A 10,420-nucleotide genomic window follows, 5' to 3' on the forward strand; every position below is an offset into this window, starting at 1 on the left:
AGAAGCAGAAAAAAAATATAGGAATAATAGAACTTAGAAAAAACTATTTACAATGTAATCTTGATAACAATGAGGTAAGAGCAAAGTTAAGCAAAGCAAAAGAAAAAAGAAAGCTGGGATAACTACATAAAACTCTGAACCCAAACACACCAACCAAGCAAATATATAGTATGATTAAAAGATTGAAAAATATTGGAGAAGATACTGAAAAAGAAAAAGAAAATAAAAGATGCGACAACAATGGATAGATATGTTATTGAATAAAATAGCCCCAATGGGGAGTAAAGGATAGTTGTATGAGATTGCAATACTTGAAAGATAAAAACTATATAAAGAAGTCATGAAACCGTTTATTATATGGGAGATGGACGTCGCAATGAATAGGAGGAAAAGACACTGCACCAGGAATAGATAATATTCATTACGTTATGTTATCTGAATTACCAAATATAGGTAAGAAGTGCTATTAAGATTAATCAATAAGTACTGGTTGGATACACAAATAGTTAGAGACTGGAATAAATATAATATAATTCTCTTAAAAAGACAAATGGGAAATGCAGATAATACAGATAATTACAGACCTATCACTAGCATCGGTGTTGCTTAAAACCAAAGATTTAATGATAAAGAGAAGATTGGAGTGTGTTTGTAGAGAAACATAAAATATTATCTAAAAGTCAATACGGATTCAGAAGAGGGCTGAGTACGAAGGATAATTTATGTAAATTAATGGTTGATATTAATTTGGCATTTTCAAGAAATAATTATGTGGTGGCACTCTTTTGCGATATAAAGGGGCATATTGATAATGTCGTCCCAAGTATAATGTTCCAAGAATTAATTAAAATAGGATTACCATTCCGATTGTGTCAGCCTTAACATTTAATATATATGAAAGGAATATAATAGTTAAGAAAGAAGATAACAAAATAATTGGTGAAAGAGTAGTGAATAAAGGACTACCACAAGGAGGTATACTTAGCCCATTATTGTATGCTATATATGTAAGAGATATAGATAATATTTGGGTAAGAGGTACGAATATTATACAATATGCCGATGACATACTCATTTATGTAGAACAAAGGATTTAAATCTAGCGTTTAATATTATGAAGGAAAATATTAAAAAACTGCAGGATGGTTGAGGGATAAAGGCTTGGAACTTCGGATGAGAAAAGCTCGATAGGGGTATTCACAAGACATAGGTTGAATGATTTACCAACTTATATTAGTACGGAAGAGCATTCAATAGCGGTTAAAAATAGTAATAAATTTTAGGAGTCAAGTGGATCAAAAATTGAAATTTAAAGAATGTATACATGATATTAAAAAGAAAATAGAAAAAGGATAAACCTTATTAAGAGTGGTGAACAAAACATGGTGGGGTGCTCATCCACAAACGAGTTTAGAGCTATATAAAACTTTGATTAGACCAATTTTAGATTATGGTAGCATTGCTTATCACAGTAGTCCACATGTAAAGGGTGGATAAAGTACAATATAGATGTATCAGAATATGTATTGGCGCAATGAAATCCACGCCATAAATGCAATGTTAGTTGAAAGTGGAGAATTACCTCTAAAACTAAGATGGAAATATTTAATCCATAAATATATTTATAAGAAGATATTAAGAAGAGAGCCAAATATTATTAGTGGATTAGAAGAATTGGAAAAATTAATGGAGAATAATAAATTTTGGGATAATAAGCCAAAATTATGGTGACAGTTTGAATTTCATGAAGAAAACTAATGTTTATAAGATATATGAAAACAACGTTAACCTAAAAAAATTATGGTTTGATGAAGGTAAACAATTTTTTGTCAATATTAATAATGAAGAGACAAATATTATAAACAGTAGAGGATATGAGGAAATCTACACAGATGGCTCTAAAGTAAATAATGAAGTAGGGTGTGCCATGATCCATGAGAAGAAAGAATTTCAAAAAATGATAAAACTACCAGATTTTGTTTCAGTATATACTGCGGAATTAGTAGCTAGGAGAGGCTTATAAATATATTAAAAACTTGACATAAGAAGAGCAATTGTATATACCGATTGTAAAAGTTGTGTAGAAAAATTAATAAGCATAAACAAAAAAATCTTTTTGAGGAAGCAATTTATACAGAAATTCGAAGCGAGTTAGAAAATATAAATTGATAGGAAATGAGATAAAAATTACGTGGATCAGAGGACATAATGGAATAGAGGGAAATGAAAAGGTGGATAAATTAGCAAAAATAGCAACGAAACAAGGAGAAAAAATGGACATTATGCTGAAAAGTGATGTGGAAAACATAAGTAAAAGAAATGTGGAAGAGGAATGGCAAAAAATTTGGGATGACACGGTAAAGGAAAAACATATAAGACTATAGAGAATAAAATTAGAAAAAAAACTTGGTTTTAAAGCCTTAAAAATGAAGATAGAAATTTGTACTACGTTAAGTAGAATCAGATTAAAACCATGGCAATTTTCCAAGTCACTTATATAAAATTGGATTAGGTCTTCAGCTATCTGTGAATGTGGAGAAGAAGACGGAAATATAGAACATATTATTATGAAATGTAGCAGGTATATAAAACAACGAGAAGAAATGCTGGACAAATATTATGACGACACAAAAGTATAATAAAACCAATTGCATGGATTTGCATAATAAGAAATGAAAGAAATTATAAAATATTATATGAATTTATTGTAAAATCTAAATTAGTTATATAATTTTAATTTAGTAATAAGATGTTATGTATTTATTCTTAATGTATATTCATTATGTTTGTATATGACCAAATGTTATATAACGAAGTCAAATAAAAATAAAAAAAAAAAAAAAAAAAAAAAAAAAAAAAAAGATATATTATTAAGCGACTATATGTTTTTGCATGAAATCCGGGACGGATTATAATGTTTATGAGAGGGGGGATAGGGTGTTGCTGAGCTACATTTTTTTTTTTCATTTCAAACTTTCTAATTGAAATATATTAAAAAAAATGTTGGCAAGTAAAACGTTTTTAAGAATCCGGGACAAAACACCTAAAATCGGGACAAATATTGTTTTTAGAAAAAGTCGGGCTGCAAGGCGGAAATTTGGGACTGTCCCGGCCAATCCGGGACGTATGGTCACCTTAATATAATGGATGCTATAAAAACTATAGTTTTAGTAAACATATTAAGTGAAATTTAATATGTTTTACACTTAGAAATAACTAAAAGTAACTATAGTCCTGTTCAGACTAATTTTGATATCAGATTTTTATGGCCCAAAGCTTTGGTCCAATCTTTACAATTGGTCCAAAATCTTCAAAAGTTTTAGTCCAAATCGAACTGCGATTATCACATAATGGTATAGTTAAATTCAATAGCATTTGTTTTGTCATTAAATTAATGATGGTAAAAGTTTAATAAATTTTTAAGGAAAGTTGATGAAATGTCCAATACTCTCTACCATTTTGTGGTCTTTTTATTATATATTTAATATGAAACTTTAGCCAATGCATAAACCATGTGCAATAGATATCATGCTTTGATACAATAATTATGCAATATTCTAATGCACAGTAATAATTGGTATCTTCCTTTATATTTGATAATATTCTGGTGAATTATCGTTGTACTTCGACATGCATACCTGGAGCTCCAAAAGTTGATATATTATCATCCAATCGATAGTAGGGCGTCGAATTTTGCATAGTTACAAACTTCGTATCGCGCTTCGAATTATTAGAAACTAGCATAGACCAACGACGTATTTTTGTGAATATTTCATTTGAATGTATTATACATTTGAGCTAGAGAAATAATCGTGATATCTCGACGAATGTTTTTTGAATTATTCAAATCGGACGCTCGGTTCTCTTAAAAACTGAGTTACCGTATTGGCCAATTATTGATATTTTTCGTATTTAATATAGTTTCTGCTTTGTTTAGGGAACTAATTTAATTTAAATAATTTGAAGTTGTATTTTTTGGTATCTGAAGTTGAAAATGAAAATAATGAAGATATTCCACATCACATAAAATTCAATTTGTATGAAAGAAAGTAACTAATAAAAAATAGATAAAAAATATTATAAAAATATGATAAAAATCATATTGCATCTACTTTTTGTATTTTTCATTTTCAACATAGTTTGTGCATAATTTCGGGAACTAACTTAATTTCAAATTAAGTTATTTCCTAAACATTTTGCATTTACTTTTTTATTCGAACACCTATGTTTCGTAATTTTTGAGAACTATTGAACTACGTCGCTGGCTCCCTTTCTATTCATTCATTCGATAACAAATGATACAGAGAGCAGTAACAAAATACACTAAAACGAAACACAATACATTCTTTTCTATGTTCCTACGAAAGCACTTCCGAGTGGAAAAATTGCATTGAATACGTACATTATGCAAAAGATCAATCCTCAAACGATTCCTTTCTGCCTTCCTACGCAATGTTTTATAAAAATATAAATTACATGCAACTGAAAGATTGTTGAATTGTATCGTATATAGAGAATAAATACATAAAATATGATATTTCGAATGAAATATTCAGGAAGGAATATTTTTACAGAAGTGCTGACTATATTTCATGTGTAATTTTTATAGAATTTTGAGAAGGAATAAGTTTCAGATATATATATATATATATATATATATATATATATATATTATTAATTGTTTAATATGAACAAAACAGCACTCAGATTTGTTTAACACAACTTTATTTTATGATTACAGACGTTTCGAGACCATGGTGTGTCTCATCTTCAGTGTAATTTCAAAAACAGTTACTTATATACTACACATTCTTTAATAATTTATTTAAATTTCATTTAATTTTTTGGTATACAAAAAACACCAACTATTCCTTGCAATGCTTGACACAGTACTAAAGAAACATACTCGTATAACACTTACAGAAATATTCTAAACAAATTTGAAGTACTTATATAGATGGAGACAGAGAGGGTATCATTATAATGTGAAATATCTTGACAATAATTTTAACCAATTATCAAAAAGACTTTTCAAAAAACATAATATTCGTATTACTTTTTCTCCATTAAAACAATTAGAATTTTTATATTCCAAAATTAAAGATGAAACTCCATTAACAAAAAAGAAAGATATAGTTTATAAAGTAAATTGTTTGGATTGTAATTGCTCTTATATTGGCCAGACCTGCCAGAACTTAGAAAAGACACTCAGGCAACATGAATTACAATGTGAAAAAATAGATAACAAAAAATTTAAAAGTACACTTGTGGATCATGCTAATATCAACAACCATAAGTTTGATTTTGACAATCCCCAAATTTTATTCCATGAGAAAGACTTATTTAAACGGAGCATGGCAGAATCAAGGTTAATAGTTCGGACTAACAATAGCATAAATCTAAGAACCGACACAAATATTTTACATGACACTTATATAAACATCATTAATAATTTATAAATTTTTTCATTTATCTTATTCTTTTCAATAAATTAATTTGTTTTTTCATTTTTATCGATTTTATATGCGATAGCACTCCTTTTGTTACATTATAATGATACCCTCTCTGTCTCCATCTATATAAGTACTTCAAATTTGTTTAGAATATTTCTGTAAGTGTTATACGAGTATGTTTCTTTAGTACTGTGTCAAGCATTGCAAGGAATAGTTGGTGTTTTTTGTATACCAAAAAATTAAATGAAATTTAAATAAATTATTAAAGAATGTGTAGTATATAAGTAACTGTTTTTGAAATTACACTGAAGATGAGACACACCATGGTCTCGAAACGTCTGTAATCATAAAATAAAGTTGTGTTAAACAAATCTGAGTGCTGTTTTGTTCATATTAAACAATTAATATTCGTTCCACTCATATCATAAAATTCTATATATATATATATATATATATATATATATACGAGGTCTGTTCAAAAAGTACCCGGAATTACTAATAATTAAATTTCGCGGGTCTGGAGTGTCTGATTGTCAAAATTTTTTTTTATTGTGTTGGTATACATGCCCCTAAAGTATGATGAAATTTTCAGCTATATTCACTGTTTACTTTGTCTGTGGTAGTCGCTAAGGTTCGACGTGTTTTTCTGAGCTCGGCGATTTTTACAATGGAAGAATTGAAAAGTCAAAGAATTTGTATTAAATTTTGCGTAAAAAATGAAATAAAGTGTTGCAAAGTGCAAAAATTCACCAGATATGGCTCCGTGTGACTTTTTCCTATTCCCAAAGTTGAAGAGACCCATGAAAGGACGGCGGTTTTTCTCGATTGAAGAAAATCGCTGAGAGTGCTCAAGGACATATCAAAAAGTGAATATCAAGGGTGCTTCGAAAATTGGAAAAAACGCTGGCATAAGTGTATTATATCTGGGGGGGACTACTTTGAAGGGGACCACATTAATGTAGACGAATAAATAAATATTTTTTTGAAAAAACGAAAATTCCGGGTACTTTTTGAACAGACCTCGTATATATATATATATATATATATATATATATATATATATATATATATATATATATAATATTATGATAGACATGTCCTGAACATATGTTTGCAGTTTGTACCTCGCGAACACAGTATATTTTGACAAATAATAAGCAATTTGTTTTGCCAACCGATATGCTATAATAACAAAAATTGTTGCAAAAAATATACTACGATAGTTTTCGATATTATAACAATGCTTTGTTGAATTGACTGAATCATTCAATCAAAATGATTTCATATTTTTTAGAAAAATTTGAAACAAACTTAGAAAAAATCAATAGCCCTTATTAAAGTTATCTCATGCAGGTTCTTAGAATATAATTTTATAAAATAATAAGTATGACTGATTAATAACTTTTGTAGATGATCTTCTTATGAACTTCATCATTAATGATATTTGCTCTAAACAATGGATTATCCTTGGATTTAAATCATATTAATCAAAGAACACACAAATACATATTAATATTGAAAGAAATCAGTCCAGTATGACTTCTTCAAAGATAGTTATTATTAAATTATTGCAAATTCAAAAAATGATACATTGATTATAAAAATATATTAATGATCAATAATTATTGATAATTATAATTAGTTTATATTGTATAAACAATTATTAGAAATAATAAATTAGCCACATAATAATTAGGATGATCATAAAAAAAAATTTCAAACATTTTCTTTTGTACAATTTGAATTACAATCTGTCACATTCAGTAATTGTTTTCACTTTATTATATAATATGGACTTATGAATTGATGGCAACCCAGTAGTTGTCCAATATATATGCAACTAAACCCACGAGAGGTGATTTTCAGTTGAGGCTATAATTGAGATCTATAAGATCAAGTGGAAATTTGAGATCAAAGTTGCCTGAAGTTAGACTTTGTCGGTTCCAATTCCAAACATAGCCGCAAAAACCGACATTACTAGGGAATATTAGAATACCGGTTCCCGAATAGTATTTTTTATCGGTTTAAACGGTAAAGTCGGTTCTGACCGGTTTCGGGCTTTTCTGAAAAAAATAGTTGCTCAAACAATTCGAACAAAAAATGTAAACAGAAAATTTGGAGTGATTAAAAGCAGTTTTTGTCTATAATTATTACTATTCAATTTATTGATATAATTCTTCTAACTATTTATTATAACTTCTTAACATTAATTATTATATAGATTAGCAAAAGTAATTTAAAATTAGGTTACAAAAACCGTCATTTTAAAAAACCGGTTTAAGAATAGTGTTTTGGAACCGTAATCGGTTATGATCGGTTTTGATTTTTTATAAAAAAAATACTTTATCGAAGAATTTAAATAAAAAAAAACTCAACATAAAATTTGTATTGAAATCATTTCTTGTTTAACTTCAAGGATATCAATTTTTTTATGCAACTTAGTAAAACATTTAAAACATCTGATTAATCGTTTTTATGTTTACTTTTTACATCGTAGAGTGTAAATCTTCTTATAGTAGTGAAAATATGGATAGCTATTGATTTGCAACAGGATCTAATCAATCTGGTACACTTGGTTACATTTGTCAATTTTTAAGTGTTATTCTTACTTTTTTTTAATTTTATTTGGCCTCGCTTACTCTGAGCTAGGTGACATTTTTTTAATTTTGTTTGCATTCAAAATTTTTTATATCATATTTAATCTATATATCCTATTCTATATTCTTCTTAATTTTTCTTCTTAAATTTCTTCTTTATTATTTTCTTCAATTCTTACGTTTTCATATCAAATTTCCTAATTCTATTCAACTTCTATCTTCATTCCATTTTTTTCTCTTTATTCTTTTTTTGATCCTCCTCACTCCTAATATAATTCAGCTATTCGAATTCTGTAATTCCTATTTTTTTAATTTTTCATTCAAATTCTACTTAACAAATACAATTTCGTTTAATTTCGAATTAGCTACATATATTAACTACATATATTAAGGGCAAGTTATAGTAATCGCAAAAAAATCGAAAATGAAAATTTTTATATATCTTTACATTTCAAAACCTTCTGAACATCTTACCTTATATACCTTAGAAAAAATAGATGTATGTGTGTGTGTGTGTTCGGATACAAATTTTCGTCGACTATTTCGGAAACACAGATGAAGCGATATGAATAATTAAAAAAAACATTTGATTCGTATTGATAAGGAGACGTGATGATTAGTTTTTGGCAAAGGCAGGTCTAGCCGTTCCGAAGATATGGGGCGAAAAGTGCCAAAAGCGGTAACTTAGTTTTAAGAGAACGGAGTGTCCGATTTGAATAATTCAGAAAAAAATTTACTTGTATTAACAAGATGAAGAACTGATCAAATTTTCATGAAGGTAGGTCTAGCGGTTTCGGAGATCTAGTAAAAAAAGTAAAAAAAAAAATGCCATTTGACGATCAAAAATGATCATTAGACATATGCACATCAAATTATCAGATATTTTATAGAGATTTTAACAATAAGTATAAATTTTGTTTACATTCCTATGGGTTCCGTACCAATGTTTAGACGGCGACGCGGCGCTTACGCGCTTCGATATTTCGTCTTTATGCAGTTAAAGCAGTACGATTGCTTAGATAAAAAGTTCAGAATTTCCAAATTATTTCAAAATAGATGATTTAAGATAGAATGATTTAATATGGTTCGAAATTCTATTAAAAGTTTCAAATCATTGATCAAATTTTATTTATTATTATTAATTAGTTTTAATTACTCGAATTTTGAATTGCGGTACGGGAAGTTCCAGCAATTTGCCTTAAAACACGATGCCTTAATTGCCTTAAGACAGAATTCCACTTACAGCTAGTTTTTCATGAATTCGATTCGATCCAAAGATCCTGTCGTGTGAGTCCAACACGCTACTATGCTCGCCACTATTCTTACTTTGAAAACTGGTATTTTTTACTAAAAATATGGTTTGCGAATTCGACAATTTTTCCTAAAAAAAGGTTTCTAAAACCAGCTTTTCAAAATATAAAAATCCTGATAGCTCCTGATAGCTACATTTAGTTTTACATTTTCAATATGAAGTATTTTCATATACATTTTATATCTGCACTTCATAATATCTTTTACAATAGTTTTCCAAAGTATCTAGGTAGTTACGGGATCCATCCCGCTGACATAGCTTATATCTAGCCACAAGATCCTCCTTGCTGATAAAGCATATTTTAACTATATAAGTAGCAAGATCTCTACATTCGAAGAGGATAATCTTTGCCAGTACTTACACCAGTTCAGTTATATAATTATAATTCATTATATCATTATATTGTAAAATTCAGTTATTTTATATATTGTATTGTAATTTTAAGAAATAAAGTTTTTTTTATTTTATTCTCGAACAACGAGTATAAAATTGGCGCAGTCGGTAGGATTGAATTCGGGATCGTCTATCGCAGATATCCATTGATTTCAATCATTTAGAATTCAGAACCAATAATTAGTAAAAGTGATAGAAGAATCGATAGGATTGAATTCGGGATCGTCTATCGCAGATATCCATTGATTTCAATCATTTAGAATTCAGAACCAATAATTAGTAAAAGTGATAGAAAAATCAATAGGATTGAATTTGGAAAGGTCTATCGCAGGATTTCCAATCAATTCAAAGGTGATTGTAGTTCATAGTGTGCAAAAGTGCAAGTGAAAAAAAATATATATTGTGTGAAAAAGTGCGAAGAGGAAATTCGCCGAAACATCTGGAACTGGTGAGTGAAAATTTTAATTGATAGTAAAATTGCCATCCTCCCTTATCCTTCAATCGCTGGAGATAAGAAAGCAATTTTTACAGTTTAAATTTTTCTTAATTAATTAATTGATTAAATAATATATATACAAATTTATTTTATTTTTGCATTCCATTGAAACATAATTCCACGTACGCGAATTAGTTTATGGAAATTGGTATTGATTTTATAGAGAACT

Source organism: Ctenocephalides felis, unplaced genomic scaffold, assembly GCF_003426905.1.
Source record: "Ctenocephalides felis isolate EL2017-DRISC unplaced genomic scaffold, ASM342690v1 CF-g0.4_SCAFFOLD_01604, whole genome shotgun sequence".
Classification (NCBI taxonomy): Eukaryota; Metazoa; Arthropoda; class Insecta; order Siphonaptera; family Pulicidae; genus Ctenocephalides; species Ctenocephalides felis.